Source organism: Rutidosis leptorrhynchoides, chromosome 6 (genome assembly GCF_046630445.1).
Source record: "Rutidosis leptorrhynchoides isolate AG116_Rl617_1_P2 chromosome 6, CSIRO_AGI_Rlap_v1, whole genome shotgun sequence".
NCBI lineage: Eukaryota > Viridiplantae > Streptophyta > Magnoliopsida > Asterales > Asteraceae > Rutidosis > Rutidosis leptorrhynchoides.
Window position 1 is genome coordinate 315,831,244 of NC_092338.1, and position 20,139 is coordinate 315,851,382.

Below are 20,139 nucleotides of genomic sequence, written 5' to 3' on the forward strand. Positions count from 1 at the left end.
GGTAGGGTATGGCACAACTCGTTTACGAGCAGTAACCATACGACGATGGCCAAATGCGTCAGTAAAATCACGACCTCCATTCACCCCTGGAATGATGGTGCCGTCGAAACGGTACCGCTTCTTCGGCGGGGTGGAGGGTGCCTGAATAGGTCTATCAGCAGGATCCTCATCATCGCTGGAGTCGTCTGATGATGAAGAATCGGCGGATGATGAGTCATCCGAATCGTGTGGTGGTGACACTGGTGGCTGAGCTGGTAATTCGAAGCGTCCGAAGGCGGCCAACATCTGTCTGTGTCTGCCTGGCGGAATCATGACTAAACGTCCGTCGGGAGTGCGTCGGCAAGGCGTGCGCATGTGGTTACGAAACGGCCCTTCCCCGAACTCCGCGAGGATCTCAATACCACCAATGCGGGGATGTGACCTCGAGGGTCCGGGAGTAGACACTGGGGCAGGTGCACTAGTACCAGCTCCGGAAGTAGAAACGCCGGGATCACTAGTGGGTGTCGGGGCCGGTGTATCGGCAGTAGCAGCAGCAGGTGTAGCAGTAGGTAGGGCGACGGGGTCTGAGTCTGTACTGCCCGAAATGCCAGCAGGTGGAACATCCGACATCTGAATAAGGAAAAATAAATTTTCCATGTCAGTATGTCATAAAGCAAGCAAATAATAGGCCAACAGTTTAAATCATGTATAACGGTAACTAGCATGGCAATAACAGTAATTCGTATGAAAGTAGCATGCAATCGAAAGCAAGTAGCATCATGCAGTAGTGAAATCATGTAGTAGCATACGGCATATAGCGGAAAAAGTAAGCAGTAGCATGCAGTAAATTCAGCGGAAACAAGTAAACTAGCAAGTTGTAGATTAGTCCTATTAGTGAATCCTAATCGGGTCGGTCTTAGACTCACTAATGCAACCTAATTCCCTACAACTATTGCTCTGATACCAAATGTGATGCCCCATACAAAACCATCGTGTACGAATCATCAATAACAGGATCATTACAAGGTTAAGTACTATATGTTGTAATTAAAGAATTTGCATTCACGATAAAAAGGTGATGTCATAACCGACATCAAATGTTTTACATTTCAAAAAGCATGCTTCACTAAGTAGAAGAAAATAAACAAGTGTACGTGACCCCAAATGGTCGTTACAAGTCATAGTTCAAAAGTACGAATGTTTGAATGCAAAGTAAAGTAGTTCATGCGATGACAACTCTAAGCAGCGGGTGTCTACAGCACGACTAGTACACAGCGGAAGCTAACCTCAAGCACATGAGAAAAACATGCTTAAAAACGTCAACACAAAGGTTGGTGAGCTATAGTTTAAGTATAACAGTATGTAAGGTAGGCCACGAGATTTCAGTGCTACAAAGAGCGTTTCAAAACAGTATGATAAAGTATATGTTAACCGTAGGCACTTGGTAACTAACTTAACGTTTATACCCCCTGAAAGTACACTTGGAAAGTGCGTATGTTTACGAAGTATTAAACACTCGTTAAATGCTAGTGCTACTAGCCCGAGTGGGGATGTCAAACCCTATGGATCCATATCTAAGATTCGCGTTCACAGTTCAAAAACCGATGATTAAACGTTACCGAGCTAAAGGGAATGTTTATGCCGTTGTATAACCCACACATATATAAGTTTAAGTACTCGTGCCTAGTATGTAAAACATAAAATCCGCATGTATTCTCAGTTCCCAAAATAAGTTAAAGTAAAAAGGGAATGCTATAACTCACAATGATAATGTAGTCGTAAAGTCGGTTCGGAAAAGGTATGCAAGTAAACGGTCCGAAGGTCCTCAACCTAAGGCAAATAATACTAAGTCAGTAAATCATCTTAATAGGTTTAAAAGTATGTAATTAAGGTCTTAAGGGTCATCATCATTCATCATCAAACAAAAGGCGTAAAGTAAGTTTCGTTTATGAAAGTAGTTTTCAACAAAGTCTGACTTCAGTCAGTCACCACGGCCTCTACCCTTACTGAATTATGGTGAGACCAGTGGCCATGGCTCCGTCTATGAGTCCCTTAAGTGTGGTAAAATTTATAGAAGGAAACTCGGCTTCGTTTAACCGTGGTGACGGTTTAAATGCGAGTAGGTCTGAAATTTCTGCACAACGTTAAAGGACATAGTAACGATCGGAGGGCCATAAATCCTAAACCGTAACTCGGATTAAGACGAGTCCTATATGAAAAGTTATCTACTCGAAAAGATATATCTAAAAATAAAGGTTAGAACAGCCCAAGTCTACTGGTCTGTTACAGAATCACCAGACCAGTAGCTTTTAGACAGAACAGTGAGTTTAAAAGGGTTCCGGTGGTCTTGGTGCTTGATGTTCATCATGGTTCTCATCCTTGATGCATATAGCTTCAAGTGTACAACTCATTGATGTATTTACATCATCTTAACCAAGTCTTGACCATCATAACCCATGTGCAAGTCTAAGACATGAAGCGCAACTCACTTAAGAGTTGTATGAAGTTTGATGAACCAAAGTTGCATCAAAGTCTTAGATCTAACACATACATGGACTTTAAAGCTAATAACAAGTTACAAACTTGAAAGTAAACTAACTAATCAAGATCATAAGTAGTAGAACATAGTTCTTAGTTTGATCTTGAAGATCCAAGACTCAAAAGTCTAGATCCAAAGTTATATTTAAAGAAAACTTATTTGTGTGTTCTTGAACTTTCAAAGTTAACTTAATTTGTTCAAGAGATATGAGATCAAGACTAACTTGTAGTACTTGACCATATAAACTAACTACATGAAATTAAAGTACATAAATTGAAGAAGTAAACTTAAATAAACAAGAAAAGGTTCATGGTTGTTCATACTTTAAAGATTCAAACCAAGGTTTGATCTTTAGAAAGTAAACTTTAAAGTTTACTTCATGAACTTCAAGTATGTCTTTCAACCATGAACTTTATAAACTTTGAACAAGTATTTAGTGGAGATCATAAACTAGAGAGTTTATGTCTTGTATGTTCTTGAAGGTTCAAGATAAAAGAAGAATTAAAACTAAAAAGTTAGATTCTTGAAAGTTAGTAAGTAAGTAAAAACAACTTGTAACAAGAATCAAACAACAAATAAAGATTGATGATGATGAATGCTTATGAATTCAGTTTTTAGCAAGGAAAAAGAGGAGAGAAAAGTTCATATTACTTACAAGTATTTGAGAGAAAAAGAGAGAAAAAGCTTGAGAGAAAAGTGTAGTAAGTTGTGTGTGTTTTATGAAAGAGTAAATGCAAGTAATTGTAATACAAAAAAAAAAAGAATTTTGAACACCCTTCATGGCCATAAGGGCCACGACCAGCTGCTCAAAAAAAGGGGGAAAGAGTTGGTTCTTTGGTTACTAGTATGTAAAGATGACAAAAGTTGGATAAAATGGGTGTTTGCATGGGAATGAACAAGTAACTTGATTCCTTACTAAGTTAACTAACTAGTTTGCTTCTAATTGATACTTACAAGTGTTAGTGGGCTAACTAAGTCCACTTAAAATGTAGGGTGGGCTTGGAAGTCCAATAACATGAGTCCATTACACTAACAAAGCCCAAGTTCAAATAAATCACAAGTTAAACCAATTAAAGCCCAAGTAACTAACTAATAGCCTTAGTTAATTAAAATGATTAATAAATTTAATCATGAATGTAAATAATATCTAAAAATATTATTCGTGAAAGTTCCGGGTGTCACAAAGACGTTTCGGGCAATTAAAGTCAAGTTCGGGCAATCATGGCAACATGTAAATGTAATGACATACATTCGTTTTATCACACGTATTAATAATAATAATTATTAATAAATAAACGTTGGAAATTCCAGGGTCGTTACATCACCGATTTAAAGGGGAAAATTACTCTTATTTGGATATAGATAGAGTAGAGTTAAGAGTAATTCATAGGTTTTTAGCTAATTCGATTACACAAAGAGGTAAGAATAAGGAAAAGGTAAATGAACAGGATTTGTTTTACCATATGTGTATTCGAGACCCACAAAGCGCTGTAAGTATACCTTATTGTGTGAGTTGTTATTTATCAGCTATGGTTAGGGGGATGAGACCGCATAGCATAATAGGAGGTGGTATATTTATTACTTTGATTGCTGAATATCTCGGTGTGGATATAAGTTGGGGGGGATTATTAGTCGAAGAACCAGTACCCCGCGATACAATAGGTTTAAATGTATACCATGGTGCGAAGGTTTTGAAGAGGCGAAATAACGCCACAGTACAATACCATGGTAGACATCCACAGGTTGAGAGAAACCAACAGCCAGGTAATGTGGGAGGGGGAAATGAAATGACAGAAATGCAAAGGTTTATAGCTTCACAAGAGTATGAAAATGCTAGACATCGAGCATTTGAAGATTGGCAAGTTCATCAAAACCAAATCATAGCTTATTGCCAACAAATAGGTAGAAACTATATTCCTACTCAATCGCCCGTATTTCCTCCCTGGTCTATAGAGATCCAACCACCGTATCCTACGTATAACCCAGCCGAAGCATTCTATAACACATACGGTTATGCATGGAACCCCTACTGGCATCAGTATCATCCCTAGTCTACTTAGTTTTATTTATTTTATAATTTATAATGTTGATACATTTAATACTTATGTTAATATTGTAATAGTTTTTATATTTTTCTAACTTTTATTATTAGATTTTAATAATTTTTGAATGTGGGGTAATATACCAAACTTCAAAAATATGTATATATGTTTGCAGTTTATCTTATGTACACAACAGGGTAAAACAACGCATTTTCAAAGACTGGCATTAAGTTCAGCAAAAGCAACTAATTTTGACGACAAGATGCAAAATAAATGTGATATAACAACAAGACGGAATGAACAAATGATATGCACCATTTATCATTCAGCAAACAAACGCCAATATGTTTGGAAACTTTGGTAAAATTTAATCATTTTCACACAAATCACCCTCAATAATTTAAATTGTTACTGATTTCTTACAAATGAGGGCATTGCAAGATCTTAAGTGTGAGAAGGGGTTAAATTCTTTTGGATTTTAAAATTTTTACTTTATACACTTGGTTACCATTAGAAATACTAGTAAAGTAGTAGTTGTATTAGAATCTAGTGCTCTCTGATAATAAAGAACAGCCCTAGTCTTATATACTGACTACCCAATTCTAGTAAATTTTTTCAAAATTTTCAATTAAATGAACTCAAAATCATGTTTATACATATTTATGAACGATAAAACTAGGTGTTAACACCGAAATTATTGTTACCTCGGAAAGGACATAAATTGAGAAACAAACCAAAATGTTAAAATTCATTTAAAATGGAATAGAGGACAATAAAAAGGAAAATAAAAGCCAAGTGTGAGAAAATTCTCCAAGTTATTCAAAACATATGTCACATATTTTTGTACAAATAACTGAAAATACTTTTGCTTTGGACTAAACTAAAATTTTTTACCTGATTTACTGTAAGAAAGATGGATCTACACGATGAATCAATTCCATCATTAAAAGGAAGTAAAGTCTTCCGAAAAAGAAACGCGCTTCTTTAGGTCAGGAAGTTGTCGTCCAGACCAGCTGTAGGTTGACGAAAAATCTAGAAAAGTCATCACTAAAATCAGCAAGAAATCCACGGACCTCAGCATAAAACAGAGTCGCCAAGTGGTCAGATTTATCCTAATCATGAGAAGGATTTATCTCGTAAAATGGGGGGGCACCGTGCAAATTAGCTTGATAAGACTAATGAATCAGATCCCCAGAAAGGATAATCTCCTTAAAGATTAAAAATCAGCTTTTAAGACTGATATTACTCAATCCTTGAGATTGACCTTAAAGATTGAGAATTACAAACTCATGGAATTCAATGATATCTAAACTCGAGCCTGAACGAGAAAATATTTTGATCAAAATTACAAACCGATTTGTTTTCTAAAAACCCATTTTCAATGCGTTCATTACCATTAAACGTAAAATCCTAGGAATTCACCTGGAATTCATTAGGTCACCTGAATCAAATCGGGTGTCAACCGTAAGAACGGTGGTTGCATAGCATGGTCAAAGACAGGACCTTGTGCCAGACCAAAAAATCATAAGAGTGAGCTTTACTATTGCTCCTACCAAGGATAGTAATTGCGTCCGACACGTTATAGACCATAATTAAAAGCATGTCAGGGGACATTGCCTTAACAGTTGCTTGTTCAACGCTTTCCTTTACAACCGGACGGTAGTTTACCGAAAGGTAATATACGGGACAAGTAAACTGGACGTGTTGCTTTCCTAATACAAGGTTAGCAAGTGGGTGACACAAAACCATAAGTTTTGAGCTAAAATTTTCAAATATGAAACCCACCAAACCCACAAAAATATTTTGCAAACACCGGTGAAGGGTTATTCCGGAAAACTTATCTAGGGTAAAAACTAGATTTAATTTTCAAAAGATCAAATATTTTCATAAAGATCCAATTTCCTTAATGGATCTAAATTTTTATAGTCATGTGGGACTGTAAACCATATCGTTACTACCATTGTTTATACCGCCGTATAGAAGTCACTGATGTACAAAGTGTGAAGAATAAAGAAGTGATTCTAGTATTTCAAGACTATATTGCTTGAGGACAAGCAACGCTCAAGTGTGGGAATATTTGATAATGCTAAAAACGAACATATATTTCATAGCATTATTCCTCAAGAAAGACAAGCTTTTAGTTGCAATTGTTCTATTTACAAGTGATATTCGTTTAAATAATAAAAGGTGAAGACAAAAGACAGATTCGACGAATTGAAGACGCAAACGACCAAAAAGCTCAAAAGTACAAAATACAATTAAAGAGGTTCCAATTATTGATAAGAAATGTCTCGAAATTACAAGAGTACAAGATTCAAAACGCAAAGTACAAGATATTAAATTGTACGCAAGGACGTTCGAAAATCCGGAACCGGGACCAGAGTCAACTCTCAACGCTCGACGCAACGGACTAAAAATTACGAGTCAACTATGCACATAAATATAATATAATATTTAAATAATTCTTATAATTATTTAAATATTATAATATATTAAAAATTCGTCGGCAAAGAAAGACTCCAAAGTTGGTGAGCTGGAAAATCAAACTCCGCGACTCGCGGAGTTTGAAGGCAAAAATTGCCGCGAGTAGCGGAGCCCCAAATTCTGAAACCACCTATAAAAGCAAACGCAGTTTGATCGCAAAAATATCAATATATATCCATCCATCTATCTATACGTAATATTTATATTTATAATTTATATTTTAATTTTAATTTTAATCCTAATAATAAGGGTATGTTAGCGAATGTTGTAAGGGTGTAAGTCGAAATTCTGTCCGTGTAACGCTACGCTATTTTTAATCATTGTAAGTTATGTTCAACCTTTTTACATTAATGTCTCGTAGCTAAGTTATTATTATGCTTATTTAAAACGAAGTAATCATGATGTTGGGCTAATTACTAAAATTGGGTAATTGGGCTTTGTACCATAATTGGGGTTTGGACAAAAGAATGACAATTGTGGAAATTAGACTATGGGCTATTAATGGGCTTTATATTTGTTTAACTAAATGATAGTTTGTTAATTTTAATATAAAGATTTACAATTGGACGTCCCTATAAATAACCATATACACTCGATCGGACACGATGGGCGGGATATTTATATGTACGAATAATCGTTCATTTAACCGGACACGGGAATGGATTAATAGTCACTAGAATTATTAAAACAGGGGTGAAATTATGTACAAGGACACTTGGCATAATTGATAACAGAGTATTAAAACCTTGGGTTACACGCAGTCGATAACCTGGTGTAATTATTAAACAAAGTATTAAAATCTTGTTACAGTTTAAGTCCCCAATTAGTTGGAATATTTAACTTCGGGTATAAGGATAATTTGACGAGGACACTCGCACTTTATATTTATGACTGATGGACTGTTATGGACAAAAACCAGACGGACATATTAAATAATCCAGGACAAAGGACAATTAACCCATGGGCATAAAACTAAAATCAACACGTCAAACATCATGATTACGGAAGTTTAAATAAGCATAATTCTTTTATTTCATATTTAATTTTCTTTATTTTATATTTAATTGCACTTCTAATTATCGCATTTTATTTTATCGCACTTTTATTATTCGTAATTTCATTATCGTTATTTACTTTATGCTTTAAATTAAGTCTTTTATTTATTTAATATTTTACATTTTGTTTTAACTGCGACTAAAGTTTTAAAATCGACAAACCAGTCATTAAACGGTAAAAATCCCCCTTTATAATAATAATATTACTTATATATATATTTGTATTTTTATAAAAGTAAACTAATATAGCGTTAAGCTTTGTTTAAAGATTTTCCCTGTGGAACGAACCGGACTTACTAAAAACTACACTACTATACGATTAGGTACACTGCCTATAAGTGTTGTAGCAAGGTTTAAGTATATCCATTCTCTAAATAAATAAATATCTTGTGTAAAATTGTATCGTATTTTATAGTATTTTCTTGTAAAATTTAATAGCTATTTTATATACACCTCGCATAACATCATAGTCCATCAGTCATAAATATAAAGAGCGAAAGCCTTCGTCAAATTATTCTTATTCCCGAAGTCAAATATTCCAACTAATTAGGGATTCAAATTGTAACAAGGTTTTAATACTTTGTTTAATGAATACACCAGGTTATCGACTGCGTGTAAACCAAGGTTTTACTACTTTGTTTACAATTACACCAATTACCCTTGAATGTAATTCACCCCTATTTCAACAAGTCTATTAACTATTAATCCAGTTCCGTGTCCGGTAAAATGAATAATTATTAGTATTTATAGATATCCCGCCCTCCGTACCCAGTCAAGCGTATGTGGTTATATATAAATACGTCAAATTATAAGTTTGTATATTAAATTAACAAGGTATTGTTTAGTTAATATAAAACCCATTAATAGCCCATAGTCTAATTTCCACAAGTGTCGTTCTTTTATCCAAACCCCAATTATGTTACAAAGCCCAATTACCCAATTTTAATATTTTTAGCCCAACATCATGATTACTTCGGTATTAAATAAGCATAATAATAACTTAGTTACGAGACATTAATTTAAAAAGGAGAACATAACTTACATTGAGTATTTACCGCGTAGTGTTAAACGGACAGAATTTCGACTTCAAAAACCCGTAAAATAACCTTTACATAACCCGAACTAATCTAATATAAAACTACCCTATACTATATATATATATATATATTATATATATATATATATATATATATTTATTTATTATTTATTACAGAGTATTATTATTATTATTTATATATTTTTACTTGGCAGAATGCATGGCCTTTTATAGGGATTTCTGATTTTTCAAACTCCGCGAGTCGTGGAGTTTTTGGCCTTCAAACTTCGCGAGTCGTGGAGTTTGATTTTCCAGCTCACATCAATTTGGATCTTAGCTTTGCCGACATAATATATAAATAAATATAATATATAAATAATTTTAAGAATTATTTAAATATTATATTATATTTATGTTCATAGTTGACTTGTAATTTTTAGTCCGTTGCGTCGAGCGTTGAGAGTTGACTCATGTCCCGGTTCCGGATTTTCGAACGTCCTTGCGTATTATTTTATATCGTGTACTTTGCGTTCCGCAACTTGTACTCTTGTCATTTTTAGACGTTTCTCATCAATAAATTGAACCACTTGGATTGTATCTTGTACATTTGGGCTTTTTGGTCATTTGCGTCTTCAAATCATCGTTTTCGCCTTTTGTCTTCGCACTTATTTAATATAAACGATTACAACTTAAAATAGGAAAATTACAACTAAATAATTTACATATTGGGAGGATATTGCTACTAAATATATGTTCATTTGGAGCACTATCAAATATCCCCACACTTGAACGTTGCTTGTCCTCAAGCAATACAGAACTTGAAATTAAATCACACGAATCACTTCTTTATTCTTCACACTTTATACATCAGTGATTTTGATACGGCGGTATAAACAATGATAGTAACGATGTGGTTTACAGTCCCACATGACTATGAAAATGTAGATCCTTAAGGAAACATTTGATCTTTTTGAAAATTTAATCTAGCTTTTACCCTAGATAAGTTTTCCGGAATAACCCTTCACCGGTGTTGCAAAATATTTTTGTGGGTTTTGTGGGTTTCAGATTTGAAAATTTTAGCTCAAAACTTATGGTTTTGTGTCACCCACTTGCTAACCTTGTATTAGGAAAGCAACACGTCCAGTTTACTTGTCCCGTATATTACCTTTCGGTAAACTACCGTCCGGTTGTAAAGGAAAGCGATGAACAAGCAACTGTTAAGGCAATGTCCCGTGACTTGCTTTTGATTATGGTCTATAACGTGTCGGACGCAATTACTATCCTTTGTAGGAGCAATAGTAAAGCTCACCCTTATAATTTTCCGGTCTGGCACAAGGTCCTGTCTTTGACCATGCTATGCAACCACCGTTCTTACGGTTGACACCCGATTTGGTTCAGGTGACCTAATGAATTCCAGGTGAATTCCTAGGATTTTACGTTCAATGGTAATGAACGCATTGAAGATGGGTTTTCAGGAAAAAAAATCGGTTTATAATTTTGATCAAAATATTTTCTCGTTCAAGCTCGAGTTTAGATATCATTGAATTCCATGAGTTTGAATTCTCAATCTTTAAGGTCAATCTCAAGGATTGAGTAATATCAGGCTTAAAAGCTGATTTTTAATCTTTAAGGAGATTATCCTTTCTGGGGGTCTGATTCATTAGTCTTATCAAGCTAATTTGCACGGCGCCCTCCCCATTTTACGAGACAGATCCTCTCATGGTTAGGATAAGTCTGACCACTTGGCGACTCTGTTTGATGCTGAGGTCCGTGGATTTCTTGCTGATTTTAGTGATGACTTTTCAAGATTTTTCGCCAACCTACAGCTGGTCTGGACGACAACTTCCTGACCTAAATCAAGAAGCGCGTGTCTTTTTCGGAAGACTTTACTTCCTTTTAATGATGGAATTGATTCATCGTGTAGATCCATCTTTTCTTTTCTTTCATCGGGTAAAATAGTTAATTTAGTCCAAAACAAAAGCACCTGCAATAAATTTACAGAAACATGTGCTAGATAGTTTTTAATTGAATAACTAGGTACATTCTCCCCACACTTAGTTTCTTTCTTTGCCTTTTTATTCTTAAATAAATGAATTCAAGCGTTTTAGGGTGTTTCTCAATTTATGTCCTTTTCGAGGTAACGATAATTTCGGTATTAACACCTAATTTTCACCGTTCATAAATATATATAAACATGATTTTAAATTCATTTAGTTGAAAATTTTTCAAATATTCATAAAATTTGGCGTATAAACCCGAGAGAATTTATAACCCTTCCCCACACTTGAGATCATGCAATGCCCTCATTTGCATGAAATCAGACTCTAATTATAAATTCATGAGGGTGATTAGTGTAGAAAAGTGATTGAAAATACCCAGTTTGTAATTACAAAGCTCGTCAAATGATAGACGGCGCGCCTCATCGTTCATTCCTTCTTGTTTTATCACACATGTTTTTCTTCAAAAACGGTTGCTTTTCTGGACTGTTTGCTAATATTTGAAAAAGCGTCTTTTACCCTAATCATGCATTTTTATTAACGAGTTATGCACTAACCCGAACCCCTAATTTAACGTTAAGTGGGGTGAGACTTCCCCACATTTAGCTGACGACATGTGAAGTCGGTAGAATAAGTTCCACGAATTAAAATAGTGAGCCAGTTATTTACATCTCGGGTGGTATAAAATATATCAATGGGTTTAAAGTTTAGACTCACCCGAATATCACTACTTAATTCTTTTTTAAGTGTAGCTTTTAGTAAATGGATATGTCTCTTTTCTGGTTCTTGGTCAAATGGATCGATATACACTGACATACATATTTCTATAAGGTGGACAATTCATAACACTTCATTTCGTTCATTCTCGGAATCAAAGTTTTCACCTCTATTACCCAATTCGGTGAAATTCGAGGTGTCAATATCTATTACAGCTTGTAGTTCATCTTTGGTAGATGACTCGTCTATTGAGAATATTGGGTTGGAAGGTTGTGGATGGATTGAAGCAAATTCTTCTTCATTAACGGTACTTATCGGTCCCACCATTTTGGTCTCGGGGGTAAAATTTTCAATGTTATCGTTTTCCCAAGAGTACCAATTTGTCATCCTTACTTCTTCTTCATCCATAGATGGATCGATGATTTCGTCGGTTGAGGCTAATGTGTCGATATGTTGTGAAATTACTAAAGCTGAATAAAAAGTATCATCGGGATAATTGGTGATTTCGGAGCTCTCGAATTCATCAAAATTCGATGATATGAGATTTTCTTGCACACGACTCCTCAGATCAACAGGTGTGTAATCTGATAGAGTTTCAGCTTGCCGATTTACAAACTCTCTCATTTGTTCATTTTGAGCATCAAGTTCTTCGAGTTTGATTTTCATATAATCTAAAGAATTTTCAGGCACATAATTTTCCTCGTCTTCTGGTTGTTGAGTTTGGATATATTCTTGGGAATAATCCCAATTAGAATTGTATTCCTCATAATCATTCCATTCAGGTTCCATGGGTGCGTAATTTTCCATAGGAACGTAATTATAACATTCCCATGTTGAGTGATAATCTCCACAGATTTCACAACCAGTTATTGTTTCGTCATTCGTGATCCAAGATTGACCGAACGAATTGTCATCAACACTCGGTTGAGAGTATTGATTTCGTATGTCGTAAAGAGTTTCCAAAATATCTTCGAGACTTTTCATAATGCGCTTATTACCAAATTTTAATTATCCTATTAGTTATAAATATAAAATTATATAAGTTATCAAATTAATACACTTTTCTGCTTTTGCCCGCGTTTCGAATAGCCAATAGATGCAGCAGGGAGCCAGAACCCTTTAAATCGGAAGCTCACAACTCAGCCACTAACAAATCCAACTAATACTACGAAGCAGAAAATTTGGATGTCTATCAATTTAACCGCTTAAAATAATTTTTCATTTTGAAATTTTAGAGAAGAAATAGAGAAAATGTCTAAGTCCTAAAAACTAGCGTGTCGAGAAATAAGAAAGAAAAAGAGTACGCATCGAAAAACGTCGAAAAATAAAAATAAGAAAGAAAAACGTCGAAACTTAAAAGTCTAAAAATTAAATCTAAAAGTTACGCCTAAAGGTATTAAAGCTTAAAGGAATTCTATATCCAAAACGGCAATAACTTAAAAGGCACTAAAATTTAAAACGGCGTCGTAAAATTCTAAAGCGCCTAAATCTTAATCTAAAGAAAAAGCACTTAAGGGATTTTACGGCAAAGCCTAAAAATCTAGAAATAAAAATAAGCTACGGCAAAATACTAAATTTAAAACTAGCTACGAACAATAAAAATACAAATATTATGCTAAAAATAAATAAAAATAAACAAAAAAAATAAAAATAAACTTAAAGTTGTAAAAAGTACAATTTTTATAAAAATATTATTTTTATCTTTATTATTTTATAAAAGTATTAATTTTTATTTATAATAAAACTAATTAAAATATAAAATACAAATTAATTTAAAAACTAAAACTAAATATTAATAATAATAAATTAAATAGGGTTTATAAATAATAATAATTAATAATATTCCGTAATTAATGCGAAATAGGGTTTCTGGGTGCGCCTGTCAGGGTGGCTCCACGAGTCGTGGAGTTTTAAGCCTGCAAACTCAGCGAGTCGTGGAGTTTGAAAAACGTGTTTTTTTTTTTTAAATTTTATATTGTTTTTCTAAAAATATATATAAATATATTTATACAAAAATAAATTAAAAATATAGCGTTTCGCCGAGTCCTCGGCAGCGGCGCCAAAAACTTGATGTCGTAGCGTGGGGGTACGAAATAGTTTATATTTTACTAGGAAAAACTATTAAATACGATACAATTTTACACAAAATATGACAAGTTTTAATTATTTATTTACAAATGGGATATACCTAAATCTTGCTACAACACTATAGGCAGTGTACCTAATCGTAGAGTAGTATAGTTTTTAGTAAGTCCGGTTCGTTCCATAGGGAGCGGGCTTATTGCACACTATATTTTTAAACAACTATATTTGTACAAAATATATATAATTATATATAATAATATATAAAAAGGGGTTTACCGTTTAATGACCGGTTTGTCGAGTTATATTTTAAACGAAGCGTATAGTAAATGACGATATTTAAATAACAATATAAAATAAATAACAATAATTAAAATGACAATAAATAAAAGTACGAGGAAAAATGAAATAAAATATATTATGCTTATTTAAACTTCCGTAACCATGATGGTTGACGTGTTGATTTTAGTTTATTCCCATGGGTTAATTGTTCTTTGTCCTGGATTATTTAATATGTCCATACGGATTTGTCCATAATAGTCCATCAGTCATAAATATAAAGAGCGAAAGCCTTCGTCAAATTATTCTTATTCCTGAAGTCAAATATTCCAACTAATTGGGGATTCGAATTGTAACCAGGTTTTAATACTTTGTTTAATGAATACACCAGGTTATCGACTGCGTGTAAACCAAGGTTTTACTACTTTGTTAACAATTACACCAATTACCCTTGAATGTAATTCACCCCTGTTTCAACAAGTCTATTAACTATTAATTCAGTTTCGTGTCCGGTAAAATGAATAATTATTAGTATTTATAGATATCCCGCCCACCGTACCCAATCAATCGTATGTGGTTATATATAAATACGTCAAATTATAAGTTTGTATATTAAATTAACAAGGTATTGTTTAGTTAATATAAAACCCATTAATAGCCCATAGTCTAATTTCCACAAGTGTCGTTCTTTTATCCAAACCCCAATTATGGTACAAAGCCCAATTACCCAATTTTAATATTTTTAGCCCAACATCATGATTACTTCGGTATTAAATAAGCATGATAATAACTTAGTTACGAGACATTAATTTAAAAAGGAGAACATAACTTACATTGAGTATTTATCGCCTAGTGTTAAACGGACAGAATTTTGACTTCAAAAACCCGTAAAATAACCTTTACATGACCCGAACTAATCTAATATAAAACTACCCTATACTATATATATATATATATATATATATATATATATATATATATATATATATATATATATATATTATATATTTATTTATTATTTATTAAAGAGTATTATTATTATTATTTATATATTTTTATTCGGCCGAATGCATGGCCTTTTATAGGGATTTCTGATTTTTCAAACTCCGCGAGTCGTGGAGTTTGATTTTCCAGCTCACATCAATTTGGATCTTAGCTTTGCCGACATAATATATAAATAAATATAATATTAAAATAATTTTAAGAATTATTTAAATATTATATTATATTTATGTGCATAGTTGACTTGTAATTTTTAGTCCGTTACGTCGAACGTTGAGAGTTGACTCATGTCCCGGTTCCGGATTTTCGAACGTCCTTGTGTATTATTTTATATCGTGTACTTTGCGTTCCGCAACTTGTACTCTTGTCATTTTTAGACGTTTCTCATCAATAAATTGAACCACTTGGATTGTATCTTGTATATTAGAGCTTTTTGGTCATTTACGTCTTCAAATCGTCGTTTTCGCCTTTTGTCTTCGCACTTATTTAATATAAACGATTACAACTTAAAATAGGAAAATTACAACTAAATAATTTACATATTGGGAGGATATTGCTACTAAATATATGTTCATTTGGAGCACTATCAGTAACACCATTTTCACCCTCATTTCTCGAATATCTCGCCACGACTATATCATAACTCAGATTCTAAACCTTATTCATCCGCTCGTTCCGACCGACAATCATCCCGGAGTAATACAAGAAGTCAATGAACTTCGCGCTCTAGTAATCAATTTGGAGAATATGGTGCAAAATGTACCAGCTTCAGCAACATCACCAGCACCAACATCAATACCAGTACCACCAACTACTCAAGTTCACATCATACACCTCAACATCTAATTATGTACCTCGAGCATAATCATCAATCTGCGAATCGTTCTACATCATTTATCTTCGTTCGACATGACGATTATGTAATCTTCAATGTTTTAGAGATTATATATTCTAGTTCTAACGGTAAATCAAATGAGATTAATATTATATTAACTCATTAAATCTATGATTACATCTGAAGAAAATATATCTGTAAGTATATTTTCATAAAGATTGTAATAAAAAAATTCTTTCGTATAAAGTGTTAATGGCGAAAATGTTTTAACGGGTAGGTAATACCCGAGGAATATTTAGATTTCACTTTAATAGGTTATACTGTACATTCTTCGAATCTGATCTAACATCCATTTACTATCCTACTTACATCTACAGAGATACAAATCCGTTCACCGCAGAATAACCATTTTTTTATTCAATTTCATATTTGGATTTTGATTTATCACAATCCAACAAGTGGCATAATGAAGAAAACATTGGACAAAATAAAAGTTGTTAGAAACAAACGAATTAACTAATTGAAATTTTGTTAAGAATCCACGCTAACTGTTCCTAGCTAACTGTTCCTAGCTAACTGATTACATTATAGTTATCGCAGTTTATTTATCGCAATTTAATTATCGTAATTTTATTTATCGTTATTTAATTTCTGTTATTTACTTTACGCAATTAATTTTATCGTCATTTAATTTCTGTTATTTATTTTACGCACTTTAAATATCGGGACACGTATACAAGGTTTTGACATATCATATCGACGCATCTATATATATTATTTGGAATCACCATAGACACTCTATATGCAGTAATGATCGAGTTCTCTATACAGGGTTGAGGTTGATTCTCAAATAATATATATACTTTGAGTTGTGATCGAGTCTGAGACATGTACACGGGTCACGATACGTATTAATTAATTCGAATATTATATATTAAACTATATATGAATTATTGGACTGTAAACTGTGGACTATCGACTGTGGACTAATAATATTGGACAATTAAAGTGAATTAAAATACTGATTATAACATATGAAACTAAATAATTCTTCAAGTTTGCCACTTGATTTCATCTTAAACCTCATTTGTATCCTGACAATTATAATCCGCGTTCAAACCTTTCATGATCCTTGAAAATACCTCAATCGAGAAGATGAATCAACCGCACTTCATCTATGGGAGAAAAGATTGATGCATTTAGTTATGCATCTGAAAAACTCTCAGAAACTGAGTAAACGTTTAATACGTAGTTGTGCTAATTCCTTTAGTGTTATTATTACCCAAAATAACTTTACATTCCCTTTCCAAATTAGCAAATTTTGTCACAGCTCCAGCAAGTCAACTTTGACTTTTCGTTCGAAACAACCTTATTATAACCTTGATATATATATGTGCACTCTTTTATTATTACCGGGGAACCTTTTATATTCCACCATAGTACCATCAGCGTTTAATCATCTAAAAATACAATTCTCCTGAAACCACCTCGGATTGATAACCGATGATTCAAATATCGTAGCATTAAATGCAGAGGAAACAGAAAAATGGTAGATGGTCTAAACGGCCAAAAGTTTGATAATAAAGAAGGGAATGTTAGGAACGCTCGATAGAAAATTTGGTACTGAAAAACAGATTGAGCAAACTATGAAGGAGACCAAGGCCAAATACAAAGACCATACCCTATATTCAAAAAAATCCAGATAATTCTGGATCCGTTGAAATCTTTAGAGAATATCTTGCTCCGAAGTCATGTTAAAATCTTGCGGAAAATCTTTCTCCATCAACCATCGAACTTAGAAATTTCAAAATATCATCATAAATATCTTCGATATTTCTGAAGATATTTTCATAAATATTCTCGTCCAAAATTATTTCTCTCTTCGTGTTATCTACATTATATCATAAAGGAAACTACTTTAGTTTCTAAAATTCTTTAAAATTCGAATTTGAAATATGAATGTTATTGAAGTAATGTTGGGAACTGATGCATGAGTTAGTATAATATAATGACACTTGATCAATGTGATTATATTACAGTAAGTCATGCTTAGCTTCTAAATGGAATATGATGATTCACAGATTATAACGTCATCATGTGACATGCTACATAACTCTTTCATTCTGATTAACTTCTGAACATATCAAGAAAATATATTCTTGATAGTTCAATTCTCAGTTATTCTGGTAATTTGACAAATCAAATCGTGCTATTACGTTCTTTCTTGTTTAGAACTTTAAACTCATTCGAAACTCCACACCTATGAATTCTGGACCGTTATTTGCGAAAAGAAAACCAAAGCATGAAGCTCCGAAATAGAAAGGGGGTATAAATCGCAGCAATTAAGAGAAAGCATTAACTGTGAATGACAATGATTATAGAAGACGGAAACAGGTACTCCAAAATATAAGAGAAAATATAAAACCCAATAACAACACGGAGGTTACAAACCATGAATATTAATACGAATAGCAATATAAAGACACGGTATAATTAAGAATAGTATCACCCCAAGGTAATAGTAGAAGTAAACAGATTCTTCTAATGGAAGATTGAAAAGAAGGATGATAGAAATGATAATTAGGAAAATATCAAGGATTAGAACTGGACTAAGCATTTTCACAATCTTTTGGATGTATGAACTAAGAAAGAAAGTATAGGAATGGTGAGAATAATGGAACGGAGGAGTTTAATTTATACTGGAAATATCAGACAGAGTGATCAAGGCAGATCCCTGTATTTAATTATAGAGATCTTATTTTCTTTATTCGCCAAAGAATCAAATCTTTTCGATTTCGAAGATTTTCTATAAATCCCTTGAATTCCGGAATTCAACCAAGACAACGTCAAAGGTTAAGAAGCATCTTATTTTCTAAATTCAACTCTGACTACGTCAAAAGCTAAGGCGAATCTTATTTTTTATTTATTTTTTTTTTTCTCATTTCAATTTTTTTGTGATAGCTTCATTCGTGCTCTTCGAATAATCGAATTATTTTATCTGTATTATTCAATAATGATAAAACTCTATTTATCAGCTCATACTCGTCAGGGAAACATATTTATTGTTAGCCATGACGACCTCACTCAAATTTCGGGACGAAATTTCTTTAACGGGTAGGTACTGTGATGACCCGGGAATTTACGACCAAATTTAAACTTAATCTTATATGATTTCGATACGATAAGCAAAGTCTGTAATGTTGATGTTTCAAAAACTTTGAACTGTGTTCATATATTCACTTAACCTTTGACTATACCCGACGATTCACGAACAATTATCTGTAAATAAATATGTATACATAAAAGTATATGTAATAATCTGAAATTATAAAATATAATCTAAACGTTAGGATTAAATATATAAAATAAGATACAAAATAATTAAGTGAAATTTAAAATTAGTTTATATATATATATAAATATGATTTCTATGTATAATTAGTAATTATATGTAATGTATATACAAGATATAAATATTATGTATTAATATTTATCGCTATGATGAAACAACATGCTATAGTAAATCAATAAATATATATGTATATATGTATAACCACATTAATATACTCATGACATAACTAAAATGTAAATACAATTATATAATAATAAATATGTATAATGTATAAAGAATAAATATTCAGTACATGTTATTATATAATATATGTTTTAAAATTTATAAAATATAAGATTAATATGTTAAATTTAATTACAAGTTGAAATATAGTTGTTAAGTAGTTTATTACTTTCATTATCATGATTAATGTAAACATTCAATATTAATATTAATACGTTCATTATTATTATTAATACCATTTTCAATATTAGTATTACTAATATTGTTATAATTAAACTTTTAATGAGCTTCAAGGTTATGCTTACCAAAATAAATATTTTAAATATATATTAGGAATGATAAAATTTATAATTTAAATGTGAATGCAATATTATTAGTATGTTTATTATTATTAATAATAATATCAATATTATTATTATTAATGTATTATAATTATTTATTTATTAAAAAAAAATTAAGTTTTATATTTATATCAGTTATATCACGCGTAATATTTTTTTTTTCTTTGTATATGACAA